We start from the raw sequence: 21,614 nt of genomic DNA on the forward strand, positions 1-21,614 counted from the left end.
AGATGGAGCCCTAACAGAGGACATTTAGTATGATTTTTTTCATAAAAACAAGAGTTAGATTCTTCCACACTACTTCAAAAAGGCTTAAGTAGGTCCATTAAAATAGATGTTTATTCTTATTTCTATTGGAAGCCAAGAACATTTCTACATATCCTGCACCCTTCCCCTTGTACCATCATAATTTTACTTCTGCTTTCAAAGGTACAGAATTTTGGGTATCGGCATAAAATCTAAGATGTACAAATGAGAACATATATATCATGTTTCTCTTTCTGAGAATGTTAATCTACTTAATATAATTATCTCTACTTTGAATCTATTTTTCTGTAAATATAAGTTCAATCTGTATATGTCTGAAAATGTTCCATTGTTTATTTATGCCATATTTCCTTTATTCTTGCCTCTGTTTTTGGACACCTAGGTTCGTTCTATAGTTTAACTATTGTGAATAGGTGGTGCAATATCATATATATATATATATATATATATATATATATATATATATATATATATATATAGAGAGAGAGAGAGAGAGAGAGAGAGAGAGATTGTTCTTTTTGTTTAGATGACACTTAAAGTAGTGCAATGATAAACAATTTCCATTAGGGTAAGGTAAGTATATTACTCCCTAAAAAGATTACTGATGGTTGCTCTAACTTATTATTCACCTGGATACCATGAAAAACAAAGAAACTGAAACCAATGAGCAAAGGAAGAGAAGACAGAGAGAAGGCCAACTGAGCTGCATTATAAAATATAATCTACATCACAACAGGAGAACATTAATTTAGAAGAAAATTAGCCAGGTTCTGTTAACAGAATAATGAATGGTTTCAAAGGCTTACCATATCAAAAAGCCCTAATTGTGTTCATTAATTTCTAACTCAACATTATTGTGGGAAAACTAAACGTGAACAAAGCAATAATCTACCTCATATCCTCAGAACCCTGCACAAATGCTGGCTATCCATTACTGTTACTTCAGAATGGCCTGTCTTAATTACTCTGCCAATATGATAAACACAAGGCTCTAAAGATGATGAATAAATGTGCTGACTTGAAGTAGGATTTTGGGGGGCTACATCTGGAAAGGTGGAGAATATACCTATGATCCTAATAGGTCAAGATAGAGGAAAAAACCCAAGTGGTGTATTTGAAAATTTTAAATCATGTCATATCTATTTAAGTCTAGGGAGGCTCACATGTGAATAAGAACTCAGGCTTCCTCTGACTATAATCCAACAGAAAATAAAACAACCCAAATGGTGATTTGGAAACACATCCCAATGAATAGCTGGTGTTTTCCATCCTCAAATTGGTTGTTTATGCTTTATTAATCAGTCTTAATATTGATGTCTGTGTTCTAAGGGAAATAAGCTTCTCTGTTGCAACTTTTCATTTTTATTAATATTAGTTCAAACTTCTCCAGTGCCTTTTATTCCATTAGCTTAAAGCAGTTTTCAAACCACTAATGAATTAGCCTTCCTGACACTGCATGGATGCAGAACGCATCCCACCCATTTTCACAGTGAAATGTTTCATGTCTGGCAGCGTAAGCCATTACAGAGTAGCCACGAGTGTTAAAAAAACACACTTCATCATTTGAGAATGTCTCAGTTGGTCTCTTTCTTCACAGGAAAATCTGGGGCAGCATTAAGAAGCTTAAAGTAATAATTATATAATATATAATTGTATAACAGCACCATCAGACTCAATCTATACTGCTTTTGTCTGTCCACCATATGAGATTATCAATGAGAAATCAGTCTACCCAGAGTCTCTAAAACTCTCAACTGGAGGACAAAGAAAAAATGGGGAGATGGCCCAAGCCAGTGTCCTACAACGAGGCATCTCCTTTATCCTTTCAGCAGTCATGAAGTAGTGAAAAAAAAATCACTGAAAGAGAACAAGTTAGGGGACTAAAGTCATTTCTCCAAACCGAGTAAGTGGCCAGCAGCATCACCCATTAAGCTCTACGAGAAAGCAAGGGCCAAGCAGCACAGTAGACCCTAGGGCCTCTTTAAATTCCACTTGGCCTTGCTATAGAATCCCCTCCTGAGTAAGGGAGGTCTCTTGGGGTTATAAACACAAAGAGATGAGAGGAATTGAGTGAGTCCACTTGGTCCTGCTCTTAACAAACAAATAGCATATAAAAGGACTTTAATGTTTATCATTTTTATAATTTAATTTTGAAGCTTTCCCCCCCCAGTGTAAAAGGTTTGTATGTTCTATGTCAACTGAATTTTCAATGTTAAAACATGTAAAATAATCATCACATTATCTCCTTAGTTTGCCTATGACAGCCATATTTGAGTTCTCCAGTCTATGTCACCACCACGATAAAATTATGAAGTATTTTGATTTTTTTTAAGATTTATTTTTAATTGTGTGCCTCAGTGTGTTTAAGTATGCTAAATACATGAGTGGATGGCCACAGAGGCCAAAAGCGGGTGTCTTTTTTATAATTAAAAATTTAAATTATAATTCATCCACATTACAACCCAATTGTTATCCCTTTACTCTTATCTTCCTGTTCCCACCTTCCCTCGCTCTTCTGCCCTATCCCCTCTCCCCTAGACCTTTGACAGAAGGGGACTTCCTCCCCTACCATATGACCACAGCCTATCAGGTCTCATCCTGATGGCCTGCATCCCCTTCATCTGTGTGCCCACAGGACCTCCCTGCCAAGGAGAAGTGATCAAATTGAGGGCACCAGAATTCATGTCAGAGGCAGCCCCTTCTCCCTCCCTCCCCCACCCCCACCATGAAGACTGAGCTATCCATAGGCTACATCTGAACAGAGTGTCTGTGTTCACTGCATGCATTGTCCTTGGTTGATGCCACAGTTTGTGCAGCCCTCCCCCCGACCCCCGCTGGGTATAGATCCTCTATCCTTGATGGTCTCCCTGTGAGGCTCCTGAACCCTTCCTGGAGCTAGAGTTATAGGCAGTTCTGAGGCACCTTATGTGTGTTCTGGAAACCATATTCTGGTCCTCTGGAAAAGTCACAAGTGCCCTTAACAACCGAGCCATTTCTCCAGCCCCAAAAGCAATTAAAAAGAGGCCTGTGTCCCAAATGACATAATTGTGGATCCATGCATTTAGAAATGGCAGTGTTCCATAGACGAAAATAGACAAGAATGGGAGGAGAGCGCTGTAGAAATTTCAGAGGTCCCATTTCCACATGCTATGAAGTGGAGTGCTAGAGACAAAGTGGACAAGAAGATGTAGCAGGAAAAGAAAATAACACACTAGCATCTCCCAAGACGGAACTACGTACAATATTACAGAAGTACAAAGTCTTAAATTATCACCCATTTTCACGGTCTAACAGCACCTTCAAGATTACAACATCCTGTACAAACAATCTCAGAAAGTATCAATGGATGCAACCATTTTGAGCTGAACAAGAGCCAGCTGCAGATACTGATGTGTGTGCTCACTTCTGGCAGACATTGTCCTCAGCATCCGCACAGTTGTAGTTACTCCCTACTAACACCAGAGGGCCTTCCTCAGCCAAGCGTTCCCATAGTTGGCTTTCTTCTTCCCCACCCCCAGCCATATTAAAGAAGAGTGACAAACACTCCGAATGTTGAAAAACACACTGCATGTAGGTGGATTACATGCATTTTTAGATAAGCGTGTCAGCCAACTTTAAAGGTATAAGGAGGCAGACTGCCTGCTTAAGCTCTTTAAACAGCTCAGCATATGCCTGTAAGAGGAGAATGTTGCACCACTGGGAATGATAATTTCCTTGGGAAATAGAAAAATAAATGTCACTCTTTTAACTTGATGCATGAAGATCGATGAGTTAGACATTAACTTCATGATTAGTAAAAGACAATGAAAGGACACAAAATCATTTGAGGTAATACGGATCACTCAGACCTTGGACACTTAAGAAAAATTAAATAAAATACAAAATAATGAGGACAACTATGCCTTGTTTCTCAGTTTCCTTGTGAAATTACCTTTCAAAGAAGGGTCAATATTAGGCCCCAGGCAAATTATCTTAAAATTTTCAGGTTTTAAAAAAAAAAAAGTAAATGAATGATCTCTGATACTTTCTGGATGGATGTTGTTGTTGCTGTTAATGTTAGTCTTGGGAAAAGAAACAGGCACCTTGTGTGTGCTGGGCCAGTCAGTGCTCTACCACTGAGCTACATATCCAGACAAGATTCTTAGAGATTTTATTTCTCTAGTGCTCTCCCTTTCTTCTGCTGTTTACTTGCCACATCATCTGCAGTGTATTCATTTGTACTAGCTCGCTTGAGGTGGTAAGCATATGTAATAGATGTTTGTATAGCTGTCACTCAAAAGCAACACAAATAATCAAAGCACATTAAGACAGAGAGACCAGGAGAATTTATTTCCCTTGCAAAGTTTCCAATTATGCTGCGGCAGAACGAAGATCCAGTCTTGCAGAACCCACGAGATGCGTGCTCCTTGTTAATAGGGGACATGTTACCCTGGGTATTCCAGATGTTTGCTCAGTTGTGTTGTACACTTAAAAACAATGTCCCTAATGGCTTTCTGTGGCTGACAACAGTTAACTGCTTTTAGTTTGGATGATGTATGTCACTTTAAAAATAGATGAATTACCAGAGAGAAAGAGAGAGAGAGAGAGAAATTAAACATGGATTTTGATGGCATTAAATTTGTTCTCCAAGTGTGATTTTTGCCTCTTCACCAAAATTGGCTTTCAGCTTGAAAAGCTCTTTGCTTCTGGTGTGCATGTGTTTAATGTAGTGCCACAATGCATGCTGTAGTCACCTGTTCCCCCCTCATGGGGCTGGGAAGGGTTGAGAATCTCAGTAAGTATACCTTTCTTATGTCTATATCTCCCCCAAAAATCCAGCACACCATGTTCCCAGTCAGGTTGGGATAAAGAAAGACAGATGAATAAGAAAATTAGGGTGTTAACTTGCTGCTTTTTACAGTAAACCATGTTTTGTTTTGTTTTTTCCTTTTGAGTATTTGACATAATATAGATAAGATTACACTGTTAAAGAAACAGAATTCATCCTCTATGAGGGCCTTTGGGGTCCAAATTGAGGACAGAGTATTGAGCCAAATGAAAGCTTTGCTTCTACTACTCATGGCTTGTGCATAGGCCAGCCCCAGCCCCAGCCCCACCTTATGTTGATGTAGTAGCAGAATATATTAAACGAATATTCTACTTTTGCTTTCAAATGTTTATCATTTCCTGGGCTACGATATTCTCAGCAATGCTGGGTGGTGGCAGCAAGTCACAGCTCCCAGGCAGCCATTCTGTTGTCAGGGGAAGCAGCCAAGTAGCCAACACTCTACATGATGTTGGCGTGTTCGGTAGGCAGGCATAATAAATACGCTTTTACTTTACAAGAGTTTAAACTTGTGAGCACATTGGGCCATAACATCATGGCATACTGAGAATATCTGCCCATCTGAACATATGCATATCTTCATAACCTTTAAGCTCTAGAAATTTTTCTTCAACCTGTCTGATCCACCTGAGCGAATATACCCACTTTCCAGAGATGAGTTCCTTGGCACCACAAAGATGATTTCCACCCGTGTTTCTGCTACCCTTGGGAAGTGCAAGGGTGCTGGAATGGAGAACGAGCAATGGGACTCCAACAGCTGCTTCTTCACTTCCTTGATCTACAGGTAAAAGTTGCCTTAAACCAGGCTAGCAGTGGGGAGCCTAAGAAGAATTACTTCTGCAAGTCCTCAATGAAGAGATTCCCATAACTCTCGAAAGAGCAGGACAGCTAGGCTTTTGAATATCCCGCTTGTTTCCTTGAGACATGGTTTCAGAGGACAGGTGGAAGGAAGGAAAGCTGAGTCCACGCACCTAGACTTGAAATGGGATATGCCCTGGCATTCTCCCTGTGATCCAGGATGAGCAACAGCATCCTTATCTCTTCTTTCTTATACTTAAGAGTTGAGTGGATCAGGCCATAGCATATCATTTTGATGCTTCCTCGTCTCACTGCTCCCTCACAGATTTTTTTTTTTTTTATGAATGGGTTTTAAAAAACTCATCAGTGCCTTCTAGACACCGCTCTTTCCAACAATTTTGTTTTGTTCCTTCTCTTTTACATCTGTACTTGTGGCTCAGTGGGAGAGCCCTTGATGGCATGCTCGACATCGCCAGCGTTGAAAAAGTAAAGTGAAAAATAGGAAGCGTTTTTATTTGCTTCTGAGCTGTCTATCACTCCATGACTTCCCAAGATCCTCTTTTCTAATCAAAGGAACAAGTATGCCCTCTTTGTGAAATTCTAAAGCACAGATATGAATAATTAAGTGCATGGCTTTCTACTCTGGAGGGGAAACACTCGATAACCAACTCCCTGGACATTCTGCATTTTGGGGCATGGTAACATCAGATTATTTTCTGTTTCACACCATTTTTTTTTTCTGACCAGCAGGGTCAGTGCACTCTCTTTTCACTTGATTTGGGCTGAGCCAGGGGGTGGGGTAGGGGTGGGGACATTGTCGCAGCTCACTCTCTACCTGTTATATAGCAATGCAGGGTATCTCGTGATTAAATGGTTATCTGATGCTTGCTGTAATGCCTATTTCAGATCTTCATCGACCACTGACATTCTTCTTTCCCGAAGTGCCTGCTCTAGTCCTTTGGCCATTGTCTGGGGCCTTGAAAACAGCCTATTACAGCCCTGAAAGAAGTGTCCTGGAGAGATTGTATTTGCAGCAATACTTTCCCCGCTCTGGGACTTGTTTAATTTTTCTCTTGTTTATGAAATACCATTATATAAATAGGTGCTTGCACTTTTAAAGGAATTATTTTGTTAATAATTTCCCTTATGGTTAGTACTTTTCCCCCTCTCTCTTAAATGAAATTCTCTTCTTTCCTGGTGTTATCAGTTCTTTCTCCTTCCCTCTGTTTAAGACTGAGCTCTTGCCAGGCACTTGGAGGCTGCTGATGCAGCTTTGATTCAACTATGCAAATCATGCTTTCAACAGTGCTTTCCCATTACAGAGAACTGGCAGGAGTATTCTGTCCTTTTTTTTTTGGCATGATGGCATTGCGACATGTTTTTATTACTTGTAGACATGCAGCTTTCTGGATGAAGGCAAAACTGTCCATAAAAAGATGACCAGTAAAAGATCCATTTGTCCTGGTTGACTTAAAAACAATGTGCAAAAATCTAGCTCTTCCTTAGATGAAGTGATAAAGGACAGAAGTGACAGGATAGTAGACGTGCCATTAAAGTATTACCCATCTTTATTTAGGAAGGTGAAAATTTCCTCTAAGCTAGAATGTTAAAAATATTCCAGTCACAGAGAGGTTAAAAAAGATAAAACTAGGGTAACAAAATTGCTAGAATATAGTCAAAATATCACATCATTCAGCATCTCTCCACATGGTCTCTGTCACTAAAAACGTAGACTGCCCTTAATTCTATGGCTTTTGGTTTTAATAAACATGATTGAGGGCTTCCAGCTAAACGACACCCACCACTTGCTTGCTAGGGTGAATATTCTAAGTCCCTCTTAGCTATGCTCCGTCTTTGTGCCATGATTAATGCTTACCCTTGGGCTCCAAATGCCCAATCAGATTGCCAAGGCTTGTAGGCACAAATCAGGAAAATACTGCCACAAATCATTCTCCCCAAATAAAAAGGTCAACTGGTATTAAATTAGTTCATTTACAGAACTCATTGAAATTAGCAGCATGTTCTTAAATTGCTTCTTGATTGAGGACATTTGCCTCATTAATTCTAAACAACCTGCAAAGACTATTAAAGTCTTACAGGAAAAAAAAATGACCAAAGGACAAGATGCACAATACATACTACCTCAGGGTAAATGCAACACACAGACTATGTGGAACCAAGCACAACGCCACAGTGAAAAAGCTCAACTTCCACATTGCGCCAGGGCGGTCTCTAAGCTCCAGGATTTTAGGCTTTTCAGAGCTAGTCAAGCTTTGACTCAATTCTGTGGATTTTTAGTGACTTCCCCTGATTATCCTTCACCAGGTCTAATGTCTACCCATCATTTCAGAGTCAGATAAGGCTCTTCTAGGTGCCTCCCTGTTCTGAATTGACCCTTCTTGACATCATCACCTGTTAACTTGTCTCCATCACTTATTTTAAGTTGGCAGACAAAAGCTATGTTTTCTTTAATTTCACTTTGGTCCTAGAAACTGAGCCCAGGATCCAATGAGTTGGACAGTGACATCACCCTGATCTACATCCCCAACATACAATGACGGTTTGTGTCCCATTTCATTCCCAGGACCTTGGTAGGAAAATAGTTAATAACCAGTTCTTATGAGACTGAACAAAAGAAGACAATCTATTAGCTAAAAAGTAAGGACCCTCATTTGGAGGACAGGAGAACATTACTCTAGAGCCTATCCTCAGTGGTCAACTCAGTACTTTACTAGAGGGTAGAAAGGGACATAAATAATGAAGTGTAAATCAGCAAAGGCTCTAACAATGAGGGCTATTTGGGTTTACCAGAAATTCTGGTGCGAAGAAAGGTGGAAGGCATACTTCTATATATTTGAACATCAAAAGATGGTATGTAGAATCTGAATAAGAAAAAGAGATGGGAAGAAAAGGTTTACAAAAGGAGAAGCAGATATGAGCAACTATCTTAAAGAAAAACTAAACACTTGTTTGTTTAGGAAATACTCTTCAAATATGCATTAGCTAAGTTCAAGTTCAGATGTTGTGATAGGTAAGATATTCAAAATTGGCTAAACAAAATAATTCCTTGCTTCCTAACACTTTCTTTCAAGGGAGGAAAAAAAAGCATTAAAGAGCTAAATGTCCAATTGTTATTTGCCTACCATTGTAGAGGTTCTATATCAATAACAGGTAAGAATGGCATTGCAGTGTTTATTTATAGAGGTTAAATTAGAAAATGCTCTAATTCTGAAAAAGCAAAAACCTGAAAGAAGGATAATTTCATGTTTATTAAAAGGCATAATGGGAAGGACTCTGGAAAACACAAACCCATAATACTCCAAAGAGCATAGTGCCCCAAAGAATCAAGAAGGGACAGACCCAAGTATAGGGCAATAGTTTGTTAATGGTTAGATGGGGCTAGGCATATAATTTTATCTGTGAAACCTGAGACCAGATACATTTCTCTGAATAAAGAAAGGAAGAAAGTTCAGAAGAGAGAGAGAGAGAGAGAGAGAGAGAGAGAGAGAGAGAGAGAGAGAGAGAGATTGCTACTAGAGGTTGAAGAACATTTAGCGTTTGTGCAGGGAAAAAGCGTTCATTTTGACTTACGGCTTGAGTCATAGGAAATTATGTCACAAGTGAAAATTGAGGCCAAAATGTAGCCAGCACTGGTCATGAAGTGTCAGCATGCCTGCTCTTTGGCTTCTGGCAGCCACATTGGAGGTGCAGGGAAAAAAACCAAAAGATACTTTCTGAGAAAAACTTAAACAGAAGAGACTCCATTTTTTTTCTTATGAATACTTTTATTCATTTCACTTGTGCTGGGGAGATGGGGAGGTGTTTTAATCTTTATGGTGCTTCTGGGCTGCTGATATACACACACATACAAATACACGTGTGTGTGTGTGTGTGTGTGTGTGTGCGCGCGCGCGCGCGCGCGCGCGTGCGCGTGTGCCTGTGCCTGTGCCTGTGTCTTTCAAGATAAGGTTTCTCTGTATAACCTTGGCTATCCTGGACTTGCTTTGTAGACCAGGCTAGCCTTTGCTTCTACCCCTGACTCCCCAAAAGCTGGGCTTACAGGCAAGTGCCACAGAGCCTGGATAAGCACAACTTCTTATAAGAAGGAAAATCCTAGAATACACATTTCTTACAAAAACCACAGAGCATCTGAGCCTCTGCACTATCAATGGACAGACTGGCCTTATTCAGCAGCCAATCACATATGATCAGAGAGCCCTGTAACAGATGGCTGGGACAGAAGGTAGAGGACATTTCATTCAGTCACTCTATGACACAGGTCCCAGGACCACAGCTGGGAAAGAAATCCTCTGTATGCACAAGACCAGGGCCACAGTCTGGCTCTAAAACCAGCACTGAAATCCTGTCTTTTTTCATTTGTACAAAGGAATCATTCGATTGGCCCTCTGTTTATTCTACATGGTGAATATCATGAGACCATTCCTTCCACCTCCAGCTCAGCCTTCAAGCAGCCATGTTTTAGTTGTGACCTTTTACCCTCTCTAGGTCAAAGAATGTTAGTCATCTTCTAGTAGCTAATTGAGCCTCCTCAATTTGGGGTCTTTCTCTTCATCTTATCAAGATGCTACAGAGACCGAAGCACATCCATTTCACCTTTACTATTGGATGAAAACCTGGCTCGAATAAATGCCAGACAGTGTTTTGTATGATCATGTTAATCAGCCTCTTGTTATCACTAGCTATAGGCTAGTGTCTAGTGTCTGCGGGGCCAATCTGTGATGCTGCCTCAGTGTCTCTTATTTGCTGCCATTCTCTCACTATGTGTTTCTTCTCAGAGTGCTCCCTTGGGCATGTCTACCATGAAAACACAAAGCAGTACACCACTACATCTTTAATCAGACTTTGTGAAAATAATGCTAATATCCTTGTTCCTAAAAAAAATGCAAATAAAGGAAAAACAGCCACAATCCCAATTAGCATTTTGTTCCCAAGTTGTCCTTAGCCTGAGTTGACACTTACTCTGGAGGCAAGCAGAGCAAATAACCCATCTGCTTCAGGGAGGCTGGTGTGCAAGTTCGTGTTAGAAATAAGTTCAGGATTGCCAAGAAAGAGACCACCCCTCCAACTGAAGTATCTGGGCAAGTCCAACTTTATTTATGATCAAGGGGAGGTGTCCTCAGAAGAGTGAGCCCAAAAAGACTGGAAGTGCATCTGTTTCTTATTCTAACTCAGGTGTTTTCCCCCACTGTTGCTTTTCCCCACTGCCTGGTCTCCAACCTCACACTCTTATCCAACTGGCTAGTCTGAAAACAGTTAACATACCGGAAGTGAAGGAGGAAGGGGAAAGGAGTCACCCCTGCAATGGAAAAAAAAAAAAAAAAAAGAGGCTCCATGCCATCAAATTCCTAGAATAGAGCAGAGGATCTTGGTGAAAACAAAGGCTTACTGGGTGGGAAACATTAAACCATTTGCATAAAGGTCTAAGAAGTTGGAGGAGATGAAAAGATTTTATCTTTGTCCTAAACACAAGTTTTATAGTATTCGATAGAAAAGTCTTATTTGATATTTCTTTCTTTTAAAGATAAACTTATTTTATTTGTACAAATGTCTACATATATGTTTATGCAGCGCCTGCCCATGGAAGTCAGGAGGAGGTACTGGCACCCCTTGGAGCTGGAATTATACATGGTTGTGAGCCACCATGTGGGATTCGAACACAGGTTCGCTGCAGGAGCAACCTGTGCTCTTAACAACTGAGCTGCCTCTCCGGCCACTATTTGATGTTTCTTACAATAATTAGTTGACCTCCAAGGCTACATCGAGTGATATACATCCTACAGAGCAAAATGTAAAAGCCACTCTGGGAAGAGTTTCAATAATGGTGCCTCTTTGTCCTCTTTCTGTTACCACCCCCGTCATCCCAAGCACACTTACTACAATGGCATAGTCTTGAACATTTTTTTTTTTTTAAATTGCATCTAAAGGGTCTTTTATGTCAAGCTACATAAGTTTCAACCCTAGAGAAGTCTTAATGTAAAACTGCGTGTGCTCAAGTTGACTTATTAATTTAGCCCTAAATTTCAATTTCAGACAGCCTGAGGCTAACCTCACAAGCTACCAACACTCTCATCACCCAAAAGCCCTCTGCACCCCGTGTAACCTTTGGCTAACTCATTACCCTCTTTTGCATAAATAGGAGCATCGAATAAATGAGTTTGAGAGAGAAATAGAGCAAAGCAATGTACGAGAGGACAGTGTGGGGTTCTCTCCTCTGCCACCCCCAACATGGTGACAAACCGGCCAGCATGACATGAGTGCCAAGACAATTAGTGAGGGTGCTCTTTATGGCTGCATAATTTCCAGAACATCTTTAAAAATATATCCCCACCTGACACACTGTTCCAAGGTTACTTTTTATAATGAGCTGCTGTGTGTGAAATACTACTCTTGACACATGAAAATGGAACCACTGCTGACAGAGAGGACCAGTGTGGTTGCCCAATCTGATTTTTATTATTTGGACTCTTCACTCTTCATTTTTATATGTGGTCTAGGGGGAAAAAAAAGGATGCCAACAGATTCTGGAGAGACAAATTCAAAATGTTCAGATCAGTTGAGGAAGTCACATTCACATCCCAAAGTTTCATCACAGCAGGGGTGCCTGCATCCACTAAGGGAAAGAGTCATTCTCCAGGAGAGCAAAGCCTTTCTGTCGCAAGTGCCCACACTTAATTCTGTAAGTAAATAGAAAAGAAGAGGTATGCTGATATCTTGGCTGATATCTAATCACTAAAATGCTTACCATCAGAGACAGTTGAAAAAGAATAGTAACAAACAAACCATAAAGTTGTCCTTGGGATGAGTGTGGCAGCCTATACTTAAAATCCCAATGCCATGCAAGAAATCTGAGATAGGAGTAACAGGAGTTTGAGGACAGACTAGAAGATCTGTTGTTTGTTTGTTTGTTTGTTTGTTAAATAAAACAATACAAAAGAAAAGAAGAAAGAAAAAAAAGGAGCAACTGGAATGCATTGCTCTAAAATGGAAACATGAACTGGGACAGCAGTTCAGGCAGTAGAATGTTTGTGTTCTAAGCCTGAAGATCTAAATTTGATGCCCCCAAACTGCTGCTTAAATCAAATAAATCCACTCATGTTGGCATATACTTGTAATTCTAGAGCCAGGGAAGCAAAGATAGTTGGATCCCCAAGGTTCTCTGACCAGTTAGCCTAACCATCTTGGTGACTTTGAGGCCACTGAGAGACCTTACCCTAAAAATATAAATTAAACGAGATGAACAGCACCTGAGTAGTAACATCAAAATCATTTTTATGTTGGTGACACCTACCACAGTGTCTCTAGCTGCTGGTTCTAGCAATACACACACACACACACACACACACACACACACACACACACACACACACACGTTCACAAAGGCTAGAAGATATATACACATTTATCTCCCTTAGGTGGACCAGGGATGGAAACTTCTAGAATGCTCTGTGGTTCAACACAATGTCTTGTAGACCACCTTTACCATTCTGGCTCTCACCCTCATTTTGTGATCCCTGATTGCAGTAGGGATGCCAGCTGCTTTCACATGAAGCCAAGGTAGGGCTTTGAGCCAGGAAACAAAAGAGGTCAGCTTCTTATCATGGACAAGCTCCCCATCCATTTGCTACGCCTCACCAGAGTCAGAGCCAAGGACACTCATGAAATGATCACCGATAGCAGAAACCATGTGTGATTCAAGCCAAACCTTAGTTCAGCCTTGAGACTGTGACGAGATCCACCTTCCATTGAGATAACCAGTTGCGGACCAGTCATCAGAAAGTATAGATGGATTTTTCAATAAACAATTCATGTCAGTCCCACAGAGGGGGCACTGTGATCCCTTCGCTGAGGCTATAGGCAAGCTCCCACTGAAAACTCAGCTGGCTCCAGCTATCTCAACCCATGTCTATAGCCCACAGTGTACTCCAAGGGGATCGTGATGTTTTGACCCACAGGTTCTCTGTTGTGAGTTTACCATGCTTGTCAATGCTTCAAGTACAGTGTCAACCACTGCTCAGTAAGTGCAGGAACACTCCTCTAGGTGTCACTACAGAACATCCAGGAAATGACAGTTTCCAAATCCATCTCCGTATACACATTATCACTGATAAAGTTTCTAAAGCATTAATCATTTTGCCATCAAAGAAAAGAAACTGCAATTTAAGCAAGATCCCAGGGGAGGAAAAGTGCTTGGCCTTACTAATTTTGCATTAGAGGAAAGGTTCAACAAGAGATCTGATGCAAATTCGTGCCCTTTTTCTCTGCGACTTCTGAGGAAATCCATCAGTCCTCGGGGGTTCCATAGCTGCTACATGTACTACAGTGGTTCTAACCGCTGGTTCCAGTCGCTGCTCTTAGCCAGCAAGCCAGGCTCTATACCTGTTTTATCTTGCGCAATTATCTTTAAGACAAGTTCTATAGCTTCAGAGAGAGACAACAAGAAGGAAAAATTCAGCTGACGGAACCAAAGCTACAGTGGTTTTCCCATGAAGGGGTGAGACCCAAGCCTGGTACCCTCTAATTCACTGCTGTCTAACAGGCTGCTTCTTCACTTTTTTTTTTTTTTAATCTCTATTAAGGGCAGAGAAAGTAGCAGGGAGGAAAATAAGGCCTGAATCGCTACTCTTTGCAATTGTGAAGTTGATACATATTCTCAAAAAGGCAACTGCCCGAATCTGTCCCTCACCTGGAGGCAGGAAGATGAGACAAATGGTGACTTCTGACTTCTATTCCTAGTGGGAATTTGTAAAGATTTAGTGTGTGTGTGTGTGTGTGTGTGTGTGTGTGTGTGTGTGTGTGTGTGTGTATAGAGTTACAGGAAGTGGTAAGTGTCTGACTTGAGTGCTGAGATCTGAACCCCAGTCTCTGGAACAATTAGCACTCTTAAGCACCGAGCCATCTCTCCAGACCCCTGCTGGGAATAGTTTTGAAAGCGGAGGGAAGGCCAGGCTTGGAGGCACACGCCTTTAATCCCAGCACTCGGGAGCTAGAGGCAGGTGTATCTCTGTGAGTTTGAGGCCAGCATGATCTACAAAGTGAGGACAAGACAGCCAAGGCTACACAGAGAAACCCTATCTCGAAAAAACAACAAGAAAAAAAAAAAGAAAAGAAAAGAAAGTGAAGGGAGATACTACTCAAAATTACGCATGACAAGAAATATAAACACGGCTTGCCAGAAATGAGTGCTCCGGCTGCCTGGACTACAAGCCATAGAAATAAGAGGGAATGGAAAGCTACATCCAGTTGGAACAAAGGCAAGCAATATCCATTCCTGGTTCTAGTACCTGTGGTCACTCTGCGCGCTGCTCCTCCAGCTAGAACGGATTTCTCCTTCCACTTGAGGTATGCAGTACACTTGGATTGGTTTTATAAAGTGTGATTCCCTTTGTAGGATTTACGTTGGGGGCATCTTCATCCCAGTGCATCTTGTCTATCTGCCGTTCTCCACTCTGCAGCCTCATTCTCTCCACCAAGGTTTTAGGAAGTGAAGGTTCTGGGAGGGCCATCTAGCAACAAGAGCTTTAAACCCGCAGTGAAGTTCAGCAACCCAGAAATATCTTAAGGACTGTGGTCCAGGCACGTTTGCTCTGTGCTGGCTGCGGAAAGTGCTCCAGCCGAGGCACTGGAGCCTGGACCTGCCAGGAGACTGTGGAGATGTTTGTGCCACATTACAGATTTGTGCGAGACGATTCGGTGAGAACCGGCCAGGAACCGGCACCAGTAGATGCAGGTGTGATTCTGAGAAGACAGCTGCAACTTTCTCCTTTTATTTCTTGGTGATTGTGTGAGCAATCAGAAATCAGGAAAGCATTGGCCTCCTGGTTTCTGGGCAGAAGAAACTGGGAGGAGGGCGACGGGAGAAAAGGAATGTTCTCCCATGTCTTGCTTCCTGGAAACACTGGAGGAAATCAAGGGCAGCACCGCCAGAGCATGCCTCTGCATTAGACTACCAAGGATGGAGACTGCCCATGTCCAAGGACAAAGGCATGGTTGGCTTCTGGTCATTTTCACCCTTGTAAAGGTACTTGGCACCTTGGATTCACACCAGCCCAGGCCGACAGGAAGCCATGTGTTGATTGAAGCAATCTGAGACCAGATTCGGAGGGAAGAAAAAACAAATTGAGGGCTCTGACCAGGCCCGCCTATGGCTCCTTCTGCTGCTTCCCTGCCACTCAGCCTCTGATTGATGAGAGAAGGAGGCTCCAGCAGAGAGGAAGGCGGAGTGGGGATTGCAGGTGCTCCAAATTAGGAATAATTCAGCAGATTAGCCTAATGAAGTCAAAAAGTTAATTTGTAGCTGCCAGCTGTTGAGCGGGAAGTTATGAAGTGCTGCAAGCCCTACATAGCCCAGCGTGGGGACTGCAATGCAGAGCGAGTCACACAGAGGACTTGGAGGAAACACCTGCAACGGTGTCAGCTGAGAGAGAAGCTTGGCAGTAGCCAGGTGGCCTCATGGAAGAAGAGATCTAGAAACAATGACAGTGGGTGACCTGGGCTTAGGGGCCAGGAGGCGGTTCTTTTTGCATAGCGCTGGAACTAATCCCTGGTTTAGAAAGCAAGTGTTGGTGGTCAGTGCCAAGCTCACAAGGGCCCTTTAGTACCCGGATAACAGAGTGAGTGTTAATTTCTCCACTCTCCCCTGGCAATTTGTATTTACTACCCTCACTCTTCCTCATTTTTTTTTTCCAAATCTGCAATTTTAGCTAGCTCATCTTCTCCTGAGGAAATGTGCACTCTAAGACAAAAGCGAACTCCAGAGGCCGGCAGGAAGGAGAGTAACTTCCTCCCTAGCATGGTGTTGGGTCCTGCGTACTGTATGTTCTTAGGGGAGCAAGGTTGCCCATGTATATGTAACTCTTGCTGAACACCACCCTGCCTGCCGCCATTACTCATCTAGCTTTTTACTCTAAAGGCTAGAGGAACGAGAAGGTGGCGACGTGCAACGGGCTTCAGAAAGCACGCAGGAGAACCCAAAGCATATAACCTCACTTGACTGGCGAAGAATTGCTATAAGCCCACAGATCATTCCTACATTGCATTCAATAGACATTAACGATGGCAATTTGTCTCACAGTGCTGCGTTCATGTGCCCATGTCTGTCCTTCCTAAGTGTTTAGAATCCTCTTTTTGTGTGTGTGTGTGTGTTTCACGACAGGGTTTCCTCTGTGTAGACATGGCTGTCCTAGATTCACTTTGTAGAATCCTCTCATTGGGACAGGTTCAAGTGCCCGGAAATAAAAAAAAAAAACCTTGGATCTAAATAAATGTCTGCTGAATGAATTAAAAGCTGCTCTCTAGATGGGAGCTATCAAAGTCAACCCCACTTTTCCTCTATCCTGCCCTCAGATATGGAAAGCACGTGCTGGAGAACTTAGTCACACGTCCCCACCCCACCCTGCACCCCCCCCACGCCCCCTGCACACACACACACACACCCTGAGACTTCTTTTATTGTCTTTTCTCCTTCTCTGCCCTAGATGCTACCCCTGCAACTGTTACAACTAGTTCAAATGTTTATTTAACTGGCCAACTGTCTCTGTACTGACTTTGGCTCTTAACCTGAGTAAAGAAATATGTTTCCATTAGATTAGATACTGGTCGTATGCAAAGAGATCATCAGCCCCTTGACTGTTGGGAAGTTATGTAATGTGGTTGTAAAATTGGGTCTTACTATCCAGCTGGTGGTTAAGTCTGTAATCAGGGAGTCTATAGAGTGATTGAGGAACTTGGTCAATGAACTGGTAATGCTGTGGAGGGGTTTTCTCTGGCACCATAGACTCCACCAGCTGTACCATCTATAATGGCAACTGAAAGTTTGATACCATGCAGATATTTTCAGGCACTTGGCATGGAGCAGTTTGTTATGGCATCCACACAGCTCTATGGTGCTGACCTCCTTGTGTGAAGAATGAGTATAATCATCATTTTTCAAATACAGGGAAATGGTGTTTTCTGAATATATACTGGATTTCTACACTGGGTTTCTGTCAGTATATAAAATATCCAAGATAATCAATTTCCAAAGAGACAAAGTTTACTTTAACTGGCAGTATTGGAGGCTCTAGCCCATAACTGGCCTGTTGCTTTGGGGCCTGGGCTGAGGCAGCAAATACTAGAGGCTCCACCATAGGTCCACAGAAGAAATATGCATCTAACAGGGAGACACTGGGGAGGCCCTTACACTTCAGACTTCAACAGAGAGAGTAAGTGAATGGCTCAAATTTACCGAGCTTGCAAAATTGTGTAGTTGCTGCTTGAGCCCAAGACCAACTAGATCCTAAGACTTATTTTATGTGAGCTTTTGGTCTAAAGCCAAGATTGCTGTCACCTTGTGCAAGAGAGATAGCTAGGGAAATGTGATAATTGCTGTAACTAAATCCAAAATTGCGTGACAATCAGAAGCATCTTCATCAGCACGTTGTCCTTCTTTTAGCCAAATTTAACCATGTGATTAGCACATAGCTGTCTATATGCACAGCCAATCCTGTGGTAACCAAATGATGTCACAAAACACCTCATAAAGTTGCTTCTCTGTTTAAGAAGTGGATGGGATTACAAAACTGGTGCCATCACATGGTCTGGTACTTCATACAATGAAAGCCACACACATACAGGCAGATTGCCAGGTGGTACTTGGCTGAGACAGTCTCTGTTCCTGGCACAGTGGCGGTAGTCTAATAAAACTAAAATAGTAACTAACGATAACCGATAAAGTTAGCAAAATTTGTTTGTAAACAGGTACGGATGCTGTAGCAAATGCTAAGATTCCTGGGCTCTTTAATTAAGTCAGACAACTTTACAGCATGGAAGTTCATTAAAACTTGCAATCAGGAATTGATTGGAAACAATTTTGATTAAGTGTTGTGGTCCAATTAGCTGGAACTAGTTGACATGGCCTTAAAGTTATTAATACTGATTTTAAAGCATTATTAAAAATTAATAGTTTACATATTGCTGAAGCAAAAATGTTGAAAAAGATTAAATACAGGTCCAAACTTGAGGTTGCATTGTACAATCATTAAACCAAACATTACAAATTATATTCACTCAAACTAACATTGTGTATCATATTATTTAAACTAATGGTATTGTTTTGAGTTTTATTGATATTGCAGTGTTGTTTTATATTTAATTTATAAACTTTCTTTGGCTTTTCATAAGTTATAAACATGAGAAATATATTAAATTACATACTAATAAATATTAGAAAACTTCTGTTTTTACTTTAAAATTACCATTAAATATCAACATCAAAAGAAAATGCAGGTTTTTACTACTTCCCTTAGGAGAAACAATTAAACATTGGAACCTAAGACTTAAAAATGAAACAAGTTGAAAAATTGTAATTAAATAAGTATCCTGTACTAGGTTAATAACCTGGCTAGAGAAGCTACATTTTTATTTATTTATTTTTATTATTTTTTAATTTTTACATATACTTTTATATTATTACACACACACACATAAAATAAACTACCTATAGCAAGAAGAACCATGACACAATCAAGAATTATAGAAACGTTACATTCTTAGTGTTTTGGCTATTTGCATTTGGCAGCCTTGAAGAAAACATCTTTCCTATCTTGGTGAGTCTAAAACTCTGAATGTAGATCCATATCTACCATATTTTATCATTATCAACTTAAAACATCTATCTAGACCTAAAGGCATCATAACCCATAAACAACTAAGCTTAATTGTAAAACTGAGCTATCTGGTCTCCAACCCCATCAGAGACTTGAGAAGGAATAAACTTGATTACCTGAGTATGCTGGGAGTGCAGGTTAGTAGCTTTCAAAATGAGAGGATGACAGAGACAGTTTGGTCCCTGAACAGTCACCCAAAACTCTCTTTAACGTTGGGGCATCATCTTCTGCCCCAATATGTGTGACAGACATATTTGTGAGAATTAGAGCCAATGAAAGGGACAGAATTTGTCAGGAAGAAAGACTTTGACAAGTAGGTATGCTTATGCAGACAGATAAATAAGAAATGTAAATAAAAATATTTTTTAAAAAAATGTTGATAGTATCTTTGATGAAAATATTAATTATTGTATTGTCTTTATGGTATGCTATATACTATTTATTTTAATAAACCATTTCTATCATGAAAAAGTAACCAAATATAAGGGACAAAAATAGTTCTCATTTCATGATTATAAATTAAGATCATATCTGTATGTGAACAATGGTTAGAAAGAATCATGGGATGACAAAATCACTTTGAAAGACTGAGAATGTTTATTTTTTTAATTTCACATTTCTATAATATTTTTTAGGCAAATATGAAAACATTTATTTTAAGTGCTGTTAAAAGGAAAGTGGGAGGAAGAATGGATGGAGAAAATGACCCAGAACCTGGATCCCAGATTCACTTTTCAGACTTTAGGTCTAAAAATGACTTTTTAAAATTACTAAAGCTCTGTTAATAAAGAAGTGGGGGAGGGGCTCTTCTAGAGTTACAGGTGTCAGATGCTGAAACTATGGCACCGTAGACATAGGTATCAAAACTCAGTTCCGTTAGGGAGCTTACAGTGTATGAGAGAGAGAGAGAGAGAGAGAGAGAGAGAGAGAGAGAGAGAGAGAGAGAGCAATACAGTATAGTAAGGTTAAACTATAGTAAACACAAGATAGACATCTCTTATTCAAAGGCTGATATTTCCCAAATCCAGAACTATTTAAGCTTTACTGGAAAAATCCATGCCACAAGTAAACCATCCTGGACTTAGCCAGTGTGTTGCAGTAAAAATGCAGGTACACAGCATAGACAATGAAAGGACACCGAATAGAATTACTTCGAGTTGCATCAATGAGAAAACCTAATGAATTTCATGTTTGTACTCAGGGCCCAAGTCACCTTATCATGAAAATATGCCTCATCCATAATCCAAAGGCCTTGTGAATTTGTGCTTTGCATAAAATGCGCCATGCCTTTCTCATATAAAGTAGAATTGAGCTGGGGTGGTAGACTCAGGAATGAAAGAGAAGGGACTGTTTAACTGTAAATGGGCACCCAACGATGGCTCACTGTGAGCAGAGGGTTAGAAATAAGACGAATGGGAGGAGGATGGGGGGAAGGAGGAGGAGGAGGAGCAGGAGGAGGAGGAAGAGGAGGAGGAGGAGGAGGAGGAGGAGGAGGAGGAGGAGGAGGAGGAAGCATTCTGGATATTGCGGGCAAGGGGCATCTCCAGATAGTGCTCAGGCTCTGAAGCAGGACCAAGCCTGATCTGTTTCAGCAAAACATGCAGAATGAGTGCAAAAGACAGAAATTGAAAAATAATGGCTCATACATAGCAATTGCTAATTCTTATAGTCTGCTATTAAAAGAACTTCACCATTGGCTGTGAGAAGAAAGGCCAAGCCTCGCAGCTAGGTGCAGATGATTATGTGAGCTGCAGTTAGTTCTAGCTTCTGTGATAATATTGTATGCGGGAGACTGGTAGTAGTGGATGCGATAATCTAAGTCTGTCACCGAGAACCAAGAAGATACAGAGATTCACTATGTTTAGAAATTTGAGCAGAAGTAGATTTTATTATTTATCAGGCTACCCTTGGGCCTGAAGCAAAGCAGGGGAAGGCAGTTAGAGGGATCCAGATGCACAAATGCTGCGTGGAGTGGTCCTGCCAAGGGATGAGACCTTTGACTTAGGGACATAGCCAGGCACAGGAACCTTGCAGGTATTTGGGAGTACATATTCCAACCTTCTCTCATTCCCTTCATGTTTTGCTAATGCGCCCCCCCCCTTGTGAAATGAAATGGAAAGCCTTGCCATATTCCACACATCAGCACGTGGCTTACAGCTTGTGTCTGCAGAACAACCTTTACTACAACACACTTGTACACATCCATGTTTCTCACAACCAACATCTGTTGTCATAGTATTGTGACAGGGGCATCACTGTGACAGAAGCCTTTGCCTGTAAAGATTTAA

The sequence above is a fragment of the Acomys minous genome, assembly GCF_964271855.1.
Source record: "Acomys minous genome assembly, chromosome: 15".
In the NCBI taxonomy this organism is placed as follows: Eukaryota; Metazoa; Chordata; class Mammalia; order Rodentia; family Muridae; genus Acomys; species Acomys minous.